The 14,197-nt window shown below is 38.3% G+C and overlaps 1 protein-coding gene and 1 non-coding gene across 4 annotated transcripts in view; one reads left to right on the forward strand and one right to left on the reverse strand.

Annotated features, from left to right (window-relative positions):
• The window catches only part of Heph (hephaestin), a 153,511-nt gene that overhangs the window by 63,354 nt on the left and 75,960 nt on the right, over positions 1-14,197 (forward strand). Inside the window, exons 2-3 of one of the 3 annotated variants that reach the window (XM_010632190.3) lie at positions 5,931-6,005; positions 8,739-8,779. The gene's annotated coding sequence lies outside the window, so the exon portion shown is untranslated. Of the gene's footprint in view, positions 1-5,909; positions 6,006-7,796; positions 7,869-8,738; positions 8,780-14,197 lie in introns of those variants that run through there. The other 2 variants (XM_033760352.1, XM_033760353.1) reach the window with 2 other exon arrangements.
• Positions 536-644, reverse strand: LOC117284850. The gene has a single exon (XR_004515921.1). It is a non-coding gene; the product is annotated as a U6 spliceosomal RNA (small nuclear RNA).

Consider the following 14,197-nt stretch of genomic DNA (forward strand, 5'->3'; position numbering starts at 1 on the left):
AAAAAAAAGAAAGAAAGAAATATAAGGAAGAAAACAAAAGTAGTTTTACATTCACTTTTTAGATACATTTATAAAAAATAAAATAATAAGTGTATGAAGTCTGAAAATCTAAATAGTTAAGAATGAAAAATCGAAACTCACTCTCCCTACCAACCAGGTCACTCTATGCTATTCATGAGAAGTAACTGCTAAGAATATTTTATATTATTTCCAGAAGTAAAATATTTATCAAATGTAAATCTTTTGTTTGCTTTTTTTGTTTTGAGATAGCATCTTGCTATGTACCCCAGGCTAGTCTTGAACTCACTATGTGGTCCAACGTGGCCTCTAGCTCATGATACTTGTCCCTTAGCTTCCTGAGTGCTAGGATTATAGCTGTGCACAACCATAACCAGTTTTACACAGCACACACATAAACACACACGTGTGCATCTGTATATATTTATATATACAGATATAAATATATACAGATACACACTGTTCAGCACCTTGCATTTTATGGAATGATGTATCTTGATATTTGTGCTTTCATGAACACACCCAAGAACATTTCACAACTTTGAATGTCATCCTTACACAGAGGCTCTGCTAATCTCTCTATTACTCCAATTTTGGTGAATAAAGCAATAACTACTAGATGATTTTAGCAAGGAGGATTTGCAATCACATTTGCATTTTGGGAAAATAGCTTTGGTTGTTTTTCAAAGGATAGATTGTCAGGGCAAGAGTAGAGGCACAAACAGCCAAAAGGAGGCTATTACTGTGGAACAATTAAGACATGATGGTGATGACTCAGACTAAGGTTTTGGCAGCAGAGATGAAAAACAAGTGGATTCAAGATATTTAACATATAAAAATGATAGAACTTGCTAATGTAATATGGGTAGACAGTGAAAAAGAAAACAGCAATCTCAGATATTATTCAGGTTTCTGCCTTGATAAATGGGAATAAGAGTAGTAATGATGTTATTCGGTTATTCATGAAGTTTATTCTGATATCTATCATTGAAAGTTACATCCTGTTCCTTTAAAATAGTATAGCACATACTATAAACCCTTCTTCTCCCACTTACCATGTCCACTTATACTAACGAAACACTTTGTGCAGTGTTTTTATCTTTCCTACATACTGTGAACTAGTTTGTATGTGATGGTGGGGGAATAGGCAGGTGTGAGGAAAGTGAAGAAAGAAAAGCAAAAAATAAAGAGTAACATTTGCTAATCACTTACTATGTGACATGTACTAGAGTAGTCCCCTTAATGGGTATTCTTCCATTTACTTCTTACAGCCTGATTTTACAGATGACAAAACCCAGAGAACACAGTGACTTTCCCAATATCACACATGTTTAGAAGAGGCAGAACCCAGATTCAAATCAAACTTATCTTTTCCCAGAGCCAGCCATCAGGAAGCCAAATGAAAAAGAAAAATAGTGTTAGAAGCAGAAGGTGATGCCATTTATAGTGCTGTTAGATAGGCAGGCATTTAAAAAGATTAAACAAGGTACCTAAACAGGGAAGGAAGGTTCACCCAGGCTGACCTGAAGTCCTAGGGCAAAGGGAGTGGGCAAGTAAGTGATCAGAGGATTTTCAGGGAAACTCCATATAAATGAGTTTCCAGGAGGCTACAGGAAATATATTTGTGGCCTATGTCCAAAGAGTGAGCACCTGAAAAGCAGAAAAGCCAGGAACTTGAAGTGCTGTCCAATCTGCATGTACAAGTGAGCCAGCGTGAACCTCCTAGCCAAAGTCCCTTAGAGTGGTGATCCTAAAGCATCATCCTCAGATGAGCAGCAATATCATTATCAATGAACTTGTTACAAATGAGAATAATTGGACTACCCCCAAAATTTACTGAAGTAGAAACTCAGTATCTTAGCAAACCCTCAAAGTATTTTGGTGCATGCGCAAGTTCAAAACCTCCTGCATTGAAGTACTGGAGAAAGCAGCAAATGACATTCAGAGACCAAAAATTGTCCCCAGAGGAAACCTAAGATAGTCACACATCACAGTCATGAAGAGCAACCTTCTTAAAGCATGATGGAGTCTGCAGATACCAGGTGGTGGTAGAGAATGAAATGAGAGGGCTGCAGTTTCACGGGCATGGTTTCTGGAGGAGTCTCCACGCTGGCACTGGTGCTACAAAAGGTACTAGTGCAAACAACTCTGTACCTCAGCCACTATCAGTGCATACAGCTTACCATCACCACTCTGTCCCAATCCAAGAGCTGTCTGAGGCTATTGCCACCTGGCTTTTGTGCTTCCCTGTTTAAATACAGATAAGTGAAAGACCTATGCCCGATGCCTAAGCAGAGCAGTATTTAATAACATTTAAAACCTAGCCAGAGTAACTGTGAGTGTAAAAAAGCAGAGCCCTCCCTGTTCTTAGTCCTATTTCCATGGAAACAACTACAAGAGATGCTCTTCCCATACGGTTTCACTCTGGCTTAGAATAAATACAAGTTGGACCATCAAGAGATTTAACTAAGTGGGAAATTTCTTTACTTGGGAAAGTTCTGCAATTACTTCATTAAAATTAAAGGACTAGGCAAGGCCAACAGATGGCTCAGCCCCCTTGCCCCTAAATAATTAGTGGGTCTCAATATGGATAATAGTTTTTCTTCTGTGATTAAATCATGCTGGCATCACTCTGACAGAGACATCTATCGATGCTGTGTAAAGTCTCAAAAGGGGAACCTTGTGGACTCTGTCTTCCCCTTCTGCATAGAATGTAACCTTGAGGAGATCAGACCTAGCTGTCTCTATAGGCCCCAAACCAAGGCAATGATGCAATGGGAACCTTTTGGACCTTGTCACTACACAGATTTCACTGATTTTGCCATTAGGCCATATACTTGATGAATAGGACAGGTTTGATTGGCACAATTTAAAACAAAAGCAGCTTATCCACTATTGCAATAAGGTCTAGATCTGATACAAACTGGGAAGTAGGAAAAGATAGGTGCTCCAACATAGTTGGGGAGCACACAGTCCATAATAGGTAGGATCTACAGACTCTTTCAACTTGAATAAGTTATAGAAGACAGAGACCATCACTCAGCATCTGTTTTAGTTGCTTTTCTCATTGCTCAGACAAACTTCTTTCCACCCAAAGACATAAGGGGAAGGTTTATTTAGCTCACTGTTTATAGAAATTTCAGTCCATAATTGGCTGGCTCCAAGAAAGGGTGGCGTGGTAGACAGGCCTTGCAGAGGAGAAACAGTTCATAGTGGCCAGAAGAGACCAAAGGCAACAAGGGGGAAGACAAGCCTCTTTCTGCCCCTTGTATTGTATCCAGGCTACCAGGATAGGGCAGTGCCAAATCAATCAGTGTACTGAGTTAATAATCACATGCCCTCAATTGCAGCATCACACACTCTAGATTCAGCAACCTCTGAACACATGAGGCTTTGGGGGGACATCTAATCCCAAACCAAGCAGCACCCCATAAACAATTATGGAACTTATATCTCTCAGGAGGATATAAGATAGGAGATAGGTATGGCAAAGGTGGTGGAGAAAATAAATAGGACTAGTCAATTACAAGACTTCAGGACTGTGCCAGATAATTCCCAGGATCCTGTATATGGAGGTTCTTGCAGGCTCCCATGAAATATAGGTAGCATAAAAGAGACTGGACCCCCTATTGTGGCTCTTTGTGGTAGCCTGCTCTGTATCCCAGACCAGGATGTACTTTTATTTTTGTTATTTTTCTCTCTTTTTCTGCCCAAGTTTGCTCTGCAGAGCCAGTTTCTCCCTTAATCCTTCACCCCTCACTTTTCAAATAAACTTTTGGCACCGTTTCTGGATTGTCTCATCCAATTCTTTGTTTGAGACAAGTAGGGAACAGAATATGTTTAATTGGAAAGCCATTTCTAAAGGGACTACCAATAACAAATGGGCTTAATAAATATCTACAGAGTGTCTCACCCAACAATAACCGAGTACACATTTCTTTTCAGCAGCATATACTAGTCAAAGTAGATCACATACTAGTCAATAAAGCAAGTTTAAGAAAATGTAAAAGAATTGAAATCATCTCATGCATATTGTCAGGTCATAGTACAGTGAAGTTAGAAATCAACAACAAAAGAAAACACAAAATTATGCAAATGCATGAAAACTAAACAATATACTCATAACTAAACAATGAGTTACAGAAGAAATTAAGAAAGAAATGACAGTTTCCAGAACTAAATGACAATACCAGTACAATATACCAGAACTTAAGGGACTAATACAAGTCTTGCAAAGAGGGAAGTTTACATCTGTGGATCTTTTCAGCTTTGTAACCCTTGGATGAGTCATACAAATATAAACTGGAAATATTGTTTGAGTAGATGAACAAATGAAGGGATAGATTCATGACAGACCTTAAGATTTGAAGCCCCATTAAAGTCATTCTAGTCTTTCTCTTGTTATACCTGCTTTCAGTACAGTTTCCTTGTTGGTGCACCAAGGTTGAGCACATTGCTTGGGAGGGCCAGCATCTCAGCTGGGTAGGTCCCTGATTCCTCTCAGTTATGCCCATTGCCTCCTTCCCAGAGTTGTGTAGAACAGCTAGCTCTACTTTTGTATTCCATAGATAGTATTTACTAAGATTCTGTTTGGGAAAAGGCTTCTTCTGACAAAATTAATTTTGAAAATAAAAAATCTAGGCCATCTTCTCCATGTTCCAGGTAGAAAAACTGAATCCCAGTGAGGCAAAATGACTTCTTCAGGTTTACCACGGACTCTTTAGTAGTGTAACTAGAATACAAAGTCAGGATTTTGAAGGATTTCTGTCATGAATTGACATTACTTGTATTATTGAGGAAATAGTAATTTAGACCTATTGCCTTATTAAAAACTAAAATAATAACCTTTATTTCCCCCTTTAGTCTATACTAAACACTGTGCCAGTTTGTATTTATAATCTTATTTAATTTTTTTAGCAGTTCTATGGAATAGGTAGTATTACTATCCCCATTTTACAGAAGTGAAAACCAAGATTTAAAAAGATTCAATTACTTTTTCAAGGTTACAGACTCAATAAATTTTAAAGTTGGGAATTTCAATCCAGGATAACTTATTGCTATTTTCATGCCTTTAACAATGATGCCGTATTTCCAATATCTATATTGCAAAGAAGTCTATAGCAAGAGTTGTTAAACTATATAGCTCCTGGGTCAAATCTTGCCTAATGCTTGTTTTTATAAATAAATTTCTATTGGAATCTAGATGTGCCTCATGAGCTACAATTGTAGATTTCAATAGTTATGATATACAGAAACTGTATGTTCTACAAATAAAATATTTACAAAGAGATCCTTTACAGAAAGTGCTTGCCAATTCCTATTCTATGGGTATCTATATTTTCAAGTGACCCCTGAGAGAAAGCACCAGAAGTATGCTGAGGATTTGCAGAAGAAGTGGGCACAGTGTATCTTCTAGTGAAAACTGTGAATAAATAATACAAGGCTGGAAATCTGGCCTAGCTGGACTCCTGCAGTCTTCACAGTGTTGACTCAAGAGTTTCCATAATGAGCTGTTCCTTGTTGTCTTTCATGAGTCATAGCAGAAGCCTTATCCCTTCCCCTCCCCATCATAAATGCCTTAAAGCCTGGACTTGGATCTCAAGTTAATGGGTTTGGTCCCCACCTTCCCCCTGTAGCTTCAAGGTCCACATCTGTACCAGGCAGATAATCCTAGGTGCTGCTGTGGCCTGCAGCTTCCTTTGACCACTGAGCAGTTTTGAGAGAGCTGAGGCTCGTAGCTCCTCCCTTCCTTTACTGGTACTTCCACTTTGCTCAGCCTGGGCTGCGGTCAGTGGGACAGTTCCTGTGTCTGATCACTGTTAAGAACCTGAAGTGGTTTACAACCCAGACTTTGGCCCACCAGCTCAGTCTTCCGAAAGTCCTCTTCCCTGACCTTGTTCTAAATGCTTTAGTTTCAGGAAAGGAAAATGTGCCTCGCCTGCCTGAAGAACAGCATCTGCTTCTAGCCAAGATCTTCTCATAACAAAGTAAGAAAACCAGGCAGTAGAACTGCCATTATACCTGCCCCCTTCCTGTGCCAGGGTTTGTTGGGTGTGCTGTCTTTTTCAAAAAGGCATGAGGTATTCAGCCTTATCCCCATGAATTACTCCCCACCCACTCCCTCCTTATTACTTCGTGTCTTTCTCCCTTCTTCATCTTCCACTCTTAATATCTAGAATGTGCTCTCTCCACAGTCTTAGATCTATACTTTTACAGACCTGTGAGGGTTCACATCTAGTAAAAAGCCTTCATTTTATAAATGGAAGAGACCCAGAAAAGAGAAGGGCCTGGGCCAAGGAATGGACTGTAGCTGATTACTGTCAGTGGAAGGGGAACTGGGGCTTACTTAGATCATTTAACTCAGGTCAGTGACTTTTCACTACTTTCTCCTTTTATTCTTGGTATATGTTTGTGATACATGATAATACATTCTAAATATCACATCTTAATCAATTTTATTCCCCTTCTCCTCTTTGTTCCCCCATCTCCCACCATTCCTAGAGCCCATTCCCATCTCCACAAAGTCTACCTCCCTGTTTTTTATCCAGCAGGAAGAAGGATGGCCTTTGCCTTTAAATAAACCCGTCTTCAGTTTTACCCTGAATTGTTAGGGTCCATGTTGTTTTTTAAAAATTATTTCTAACATTTCTGAATCTTAGTTTTTAGGCTGTTAACTGACCTTTGTGAACCCAGGCTATCTTCTAGCTTCATGTGGTTTCATCTGATGGAAAATGTTAATATATCCTTGGAATGTCTTTCTAGAATCTGCTAGAAATGACAAAGGTGGGGTTAATCTATGTAAAAAAGTCTAACAGACATTCAATAATTAAATCCCTTCTCCCACTTCCAATGACCTGTCTTGTGTTTCTCCCTAAACAGCACAAGTGAGGTAGTGCCCTCACAAAGAGATTATACAGACCCAGGACAATTTACCCTTCTTTTACTTCCTAAATGTGTGATTGAGTGAGTCACCATTCCTCTCAGAGCCTAGTTTTTCCTTCTTGCATAATATAGAGACCTAGAGTACCTACCTCACTGGATAATTTTGAGAAGTAAATGAGAGAATACTTGTAAAGTAGTTAACATAATGCCAGGCATAAAGGGGAAAAAAAGCTGTTTGTTTTACTACTGGTTTTATTTCTATTTCCAAGTGGTCATGACCTCAGAAAAACAGACAGGGCTGACAGTTGTGCTTCTGAACAAGAAGAGAAAATGTTAATAGTTTCTCTATTCAGTAACCCTTGTAAAAGGCCCATATATTTTTTTTTTCTTTATTCTTTTCTTTTCTCTTTTCTTCTTTTTTTTCAGTGCTGGAAATTGAACCCAGACCCTCATACAAGCCAGGCAAGTGGTCTACCATTGAGCTATATTCCCATATATTCCCAGCCTACCTGATTTCTTAAATGAAACTATGAGACTCTGCCTGCAAATTTTGACTTGGCACGCTGGCAGTACATTCTACTGCCAGCTCAGAAAGCTGCCAAAACAGAAGTGTAACCCACCCTCTTGTAATGCCTTTTGAGATCCTAACCAGGATTTGGAAAACTCCTGCATATGGTCAAAAAACCAGCCCAGGTTTTGTACCAAACTGGCAGATAGGGAAAAGACATTCCAATAGTTTTAGTATCTGGAAAAGGGGGCACCTAGCACTATTCCCTCCCCCATTCAAGCACACCAGGCTATCCCCACCCCCTAAGCCCCCACTGCCAAACTGGAGCCCAGGACTTAATTTTAGAGAAAGGTCTGTAACCCAGGATACTGAATAAACAGGACTGGCAGGTGCAGGCTAGGGTCTGCAGTTTAGTATCGATAGGCTGCTGACATGAATATGGAAGTATTTCTCTATCAAGGTAAGCTTTCTTTCCTCACTTTCTAAATGATCTCACCTGCTTTCCTGTGCACAAACAAAACGAAACAAAACAAAACAAAAACTCTTATTCAGCTGGCTTTATGGGAGTCCTGAGCTGCTGGCAAAATTAGTGGCTGAGAAGTTGGAGGAAATTTGGCTGGGTGCCCAGGGAAGTTAAAGAAAACAATAGGCTCCCTTTTGTTACTCTTGGCAGAATGGCCAGGACCACACTGGCTTGTCTGTTTCTGGAACAATCTTGGAGTCATAGAGAATAGTTCATTGTCCCATGGAAAAGAGTGGTTCATTTTATGTCTCACAGATTGGGGAGGTTTATTGTGATGATGAACCTGAAAACTACATAAATGGCGGGGGGGGGACTCAAACCCTTAAAAACCATTCTTGCTTTCATATTTTGAGACCAGACTCAGGCAGAATAAGCCAATAAATGGTAGCTGAACTAAGCTAAAATTGGAATTATCTTTTCACTTTTAGTATCTAAATGACAGGAATCTTTCAGTGAACATGGGTTGAAATTCTAGCTTTACCAGTAACTGGCTGCAAAACTTGGAGCAAACCCCTTCACCACTCTGACCTCAGTCTCTTATATTTCATAAAACAATAGTGTCCAAAAGTTGTTTTTATGTGGATGTCTGTAATGTCTAATAACTGTGCATCTACTGTATGCCAAACAAGTCCTTTGTCAGGGGTTTAAATATCCATTGTTTGGTTTGAGCCTCAAAACAATCCTGCGAAATAAATATCATCCCTATTTATGGCTTAAATAGGTGAAAATTATTTCAAAGTTCATGTATTACAGGTAAGATATGGGATTTAAATTAAGTCTTTAACTTCAGTATATTTTGCATCACAGGGTGAAGACAGTAACGAGTGAAGAAAGCAGAGGACCAAAAGGTAAATCTTGATGGCAGGTCTGTTTGGAAGTTTGCTAAGAGGTTGGGGATAGCTTAGCATTCATTTTTCATTGGTCACTGAGTGATATTTTGTTTTGGATGGGCCTGTTGATCCCAGTCTAGCCCAATTTGGAAAGGGAGGTGGAAGGGGAGAAAAGAGCATTTCTACATTAAGGACGCACTTTGCAAATTCTAGGGAAAACAGTGATGCAAATTGTCATGAATGAGGATGACCAGGACCAGGTGACATTGAAATGATAGGAAGATAAGGTACAGGTAGGGGAGCTTTTACTTTATGGTGGCCAACCTTTTCCCCAGGCTGAAACAAGGGTTCTGTATAGTAACTATGTCATATTCCTACTACAGGTAGTCAAAAAATTATCTTGAGCTTTTCCTTCCTCTTTCTGCCTTATTTATTTATTTATTTATTTACTTATTTATTTATTTATTTCACTTTTTTGTAATATTGTGGATTGAACCCAGGGCCTGTGCAGTGGGTTATATCCCCAGCCTTTTTTTTTTAATTCTTATTTGGAGACAGGGCCTCACTAAGTTAATAAGTTATCCAGGCTGGGTTTGAACTTGTGGTCCTCTTGCCACAGTTTCCCAGAATGCTGGAATTACAAGCATGTACCAACCCAACTGACCCTCTTTCCTTTAAAAAAAATACTTCCTTTTTACTTTTTCCCAAGACTCTTGCTCACTTTTTCTATTTCATTTTCCATTTTCTGCTTTCCTTTTCCCTCGTCATTCTGGCTTCTCTTTGTGGGCTCAACAGAGACAAAAATATCCTTGCTCAAATGAAAAGTTTACACAGGAGTTTCAGATCTTTTATCTCATTTGATCTTTATACCAAATTAATGAAGGACCTAAGGCAGAGATTATCCTCATTTAAGCAATGAGGAAACTTTAATTCAGGAAGTTAAAAAATTTGCTCAAGGTCATATAATGAATAAATATGAACCCAGAACTGGAACCTGTTTTTTATTTTCTAGTGCCTGAACTCTTTCCAAGTGCCATCAACTATCTAAGTATTTCTAAAGGAATTTGATGGGCTTTCCCCTGATTCTGCACTTAATGAGTATGATAGCACCAAATTAAACAACAACAACCATAATAGCAGCAATGACAAATCTTTGTAGAGGAAAGAAAGAAAATCAGTAATTAGAAGGAAGGAAAACTAATGTTTAATAGGTCCCTACTCAGTTCCAGATGCTATGTAGAGATTATCTCATTTAAACACAACTTAGAAGAGTATTCAAACCTAAGGTTGTCTCACTCAAAGGTTCTGGCCTTTTAATACCCATGTACACATGCTTACATGTTTATATTATGTTTCTGTATGCCAGAACTTGAATGTACCTGCTCCTGACTATCCATACAGTGACAAAGCTTTGGGCTAGAATGTAGCTCAGTGGTAGTGTGCTTGTCTAGTAGACATAAAGGCCTAGGTTCTATTCTTAGCATTGAAAAAATGTTATAAAAAGATAAAGCTTTAATTGTGGCAATTTTCATTTATAAATAGATTTACTCATTTGTAATAACAGTAAGCATGAATACTTAGGCATTTTTTTGTGATATGGGGGATTGAGCATAAGGAATTCACCTAAGCTATGTCCTCAGCTCTTCATTTTTACATTTTGAGACAGGGTCTCTCATTTGCCCAGAGTGGCCTCAAATTGACAAACCCTCAGCTAGGATTACAAATGAGAGCTACATTTATAGGTATTTGAGCTTTATGCACTTCCAGATCTTAATTCATTAAATCCTCACAACTACTCTATGAGTCAACTAAAAGGATTAAAGATGAAAACTCCAAGGCTGGAGAAATGAAGCAGTTTTCTAAATCACACAGCTAGGAAAAGAGGTGCCAGGGTTCATTTAGGGAGTGTGATTCCAAAGCCTGTGTCCTGGATGCAAGATGTTGAAAGCAATTCTTGTTTCCTAAGATTTTGAAAACTAAATAAGATGGCAGGTGTGAAAAATACATTGTAGGGGCTGGGGATTTAGCTCAGTGGTTCTGGCTCCTGCCTTGCAAGCACAAGGACCGGTGTTTGATCTCTGGTACCAAACAAACAAACAAACAAACAAACAAAAAAACACATTATAAGGCAGAAACTGCTAGGAGAATGTTAAGCAGCAGTTTTTCTCCAGGTTCTGTTATCTTAGCCCTTTAGACCAGTCATCTTTACCACCTTGGAATGTTTACTCATTGTATAATGAAAGTGTGCACTAGTCTCTCTTGGGAACATTTCAACCTTACTATGTGTTTCTCCATTGTGGAGATCTTACCTGGACAGTTTTCTTTTTAGACACATAGGTTCAAGGCATGGCTGCCTTGCTAATACCTCTCTGAGAAGGAAACTTGAAGGAGGTCCATGTTGTATTCAACTTACAATGAGCAAAGAATACTCCTTTCCCATTGAGGCTTCCAAGGAATGGCCATCTGTGAACATATATACTACTGCATGCAGGTACACTTGACTGTACCTGTGTTTCATCAGTAAATATGTGTACTGGCATTGTGTGAGAGCTGTAATGACTCTTTTTTATGCTCTGTCTTACTTTTTAAAATTAATTGTGCAGTGATTCTTTAAGAACATCTTACATAGTGTATTTTTGATATTTCTGCATTTGTTTCTTTTATTAGACTATAATACTTCCACTACTCCTAAAAAGAAAAAGCCGTATAGTCCAACTCTACATATTCCATTATTTTATAAATTGGAAACTGAGACTTATTAAGGTGAATACACTTGCCTAAAGTCACTCTTTGAACAAGAGGCAGAACTTGAACTAGAGCCAACTGATGGAATAATACATGCTTATGTTTCCTTTTGTGTGTGTATGAACCTAGAGTCTTCATATTGAGCTATATCCTTAGCCTATTTATTTATTTATTTATTTAGACAAAGTCTTGTGAAGTTGCTATCATCGTGTCCTAGCCTTTCAGAGTGTTGTCATTACAGGACTGCACCACCAAGACTTTCTGCTTATACCTCTTTGTGTCACTTTAGCAATGGCTATTATGGTCCGCCTACTGGGCTAAAATAACCACATTGGGTAGTAGATACACAGACTGCTCTGACATGACAGCCACTCTCAAAGGGATTTATAGCGCAATTTGTAAAATAAGAACAGTTCCCCATGCAGCTCAGAAAATAACAATAATACAAAGTCTGACTTAATCCACTTGAGTGCTATAGAGAGTACGTGACCCTAAGTGGTACAGAAAGGCTAACAGTGTTCTTCTGGAAGAGTTAAGATTTAAGTTAGCCTTTGGTGTAGAAATGTACATAGTATGGAAAACTAGCTGAATATCATAGCACAAGCTTATAATTTTAGCATTCTGTGAAGCTGAGGCAGGAAGGTCACAGATTTGAGCCCAGCCTGGGTAATTTAGTGATTTAGTGTTTTAAAGTAAAAAATAAATAAATAAAAGGGGCTGGGGATGTAGCTTAGTGCAAAGACCTTGAATTCAATCCCTAATACCATAAATAAACAAGCAAGCAACAGCTAATTGTAGCCAAGTGGGAGAAGGAAGAGGAAGGAAACCAGTAGAGACTGCCTACTATGTTCTAAACACTGATGTTACAGGGGCCCTTTCATGTATATTTTCTGATTTATTTCTCCAAGGCTGATATTACAGCCACTTTACAGAGGAGAAAACAATTTCATAGCTGTAAAGCAATACCCAAGGTTACATAACTTATCAATGGGAGAGCCAAGTTTTGAAAAGAATTCCCAAACGGGTCATATCTTAGGTAAAGGCTGTTCCGCCAAGCATAATTTGGAACCTAGGAAGCATACTTGAATGATCACTGCATTTGAAAAAGCCTGAAAATTTGTAAGGAAGTCTAGAGGTTTGTTTTTAAGTCAAGGTAAATATCTGGAACTTTTCTTTTCATTTAAGAATCTGTGCATATCTGTGTGTGTGAGTGTGCTTGTGTAGTACTGGCTATCAATCCCAGGGGCATTGTATCACTGAGCTGTATGTCCAACCTCATCTTATTTTGAGATGATATCTTACTAATTTTCCTAGGCAGGACTTGAACTTGTGATCCTCTGCCTCAGCCTCCTAAAATATATGGATGATAGGCATGTAACACCACACCTGGCTTTGTGTATATCATTTTGTTTTGTGTTACTGGGGATTAATTTTCTATTTTTGATTAACCATACCTATTTCATGTGCTTGGGTTCAAGATTTAGTGAAATAACTTATATAAAGCAATGAATGTGGTGTTTTGTGTGTAGTAATCTCCCATGAATGGCAGTCACCTTTGTCATTATTATCTGTATGTATGTATGTATGTATGTACGTATGTTTCTAAAGTAATCATAATCGTATGTAATTGCATGGCTTAGAGTGTGTTTTACCTAGATATAACTATAGTTGTGGTCATATACATGTTTTCTGTTCATGTACATGTGAGTCTGCAAATGTGTATTTGTGGAAGATACCATATGATTTAGATCATAGGTATTAAAGTTTTACTTCCTGGAATCAAATCTTTACCTATTGTTCACTAGATGGCCTTGGGAAAATTATACTTCTGTTCATTCCTCTGCTGTAATATGGGGATAATGATGATATCTACTTAATAGGGGGTTTGTGTGCAAAATAGCTACAGCATGGACAGACTGTAAGTACTGGTTATTATTATTATCATTATTCTAAAGGTAACTCTGTGTCAATGAGTTCTATGTGTGATTGTAAATGTATGCATCTTTGCCTTTAACTAAGATTGCATGGGCCTATGTATGCAAATGTGTGTATATGTGTGTTTATGTGATGTTCTCTGTGTTTTGGTGTTTGACCAGCAATGTATGATATAACTGAGTGTTTTATCCTAGTTCAAGAATTCTAACCTCCTGGCTTATATTGCTGAAGTGAGAGGGTAAAAGTTTGCCTCTGATTCTGATTCAGGATTGGACCTGTAAAATGGGTTAGCACCTAGCCTTAGGAATCAGCAAAGAGCATTTCTTTTGAGAAGTCCAGTATATTTCCCTCAATACTCTTTTTTTGTTTCATTTTTAACTTTTTTGAAGTATGACATGCATGCAAGTACACAGGTTTTAAGCTGATAGCTCAGTATATTTTCACAAAAGAGACATAACTGACATATATGTCAAGAAGCAAGAAAATTAGAAGCCTTTCTTCATTGATACATACCTGAAGGGTAAAAACTATGGTTTGTACTTCTCTTTCTCATCCCTTTCTTCCTCTTCCTCCTTTAAGTACTCTTGGTGCTTAGGGTGGAACCCAGGGCTTTATGTATGCTTGGCACATGCTGTACACTGAGCCATAATCCCCAATCTTTATCCTTACTTCTAATAGCACATGCTGCATTTCTCTGTTTTTTTTCTTTGCATAAATGAAGCCATACAGTTGGTGTGCTTTTTGTGACCAGTTTCT

Source organism: Fukomys damarensis, unplaced genomic scaffold (genome assembly GCF_012274545.1).
Source record: "Fukomys damarensis isolate Sample0158 unplaced genomic scaffold, DMR_v1.0_HiC HiC_scaffold_39, whole genome shotgun sequence".
NCBI classification, from domain to species: domain Eukaryota; kingdom Metazoa; phylum Chordata; class Mammalia; order Rodentia; family Bathyergidae; genus Fukomys; species Fukomys damarensis.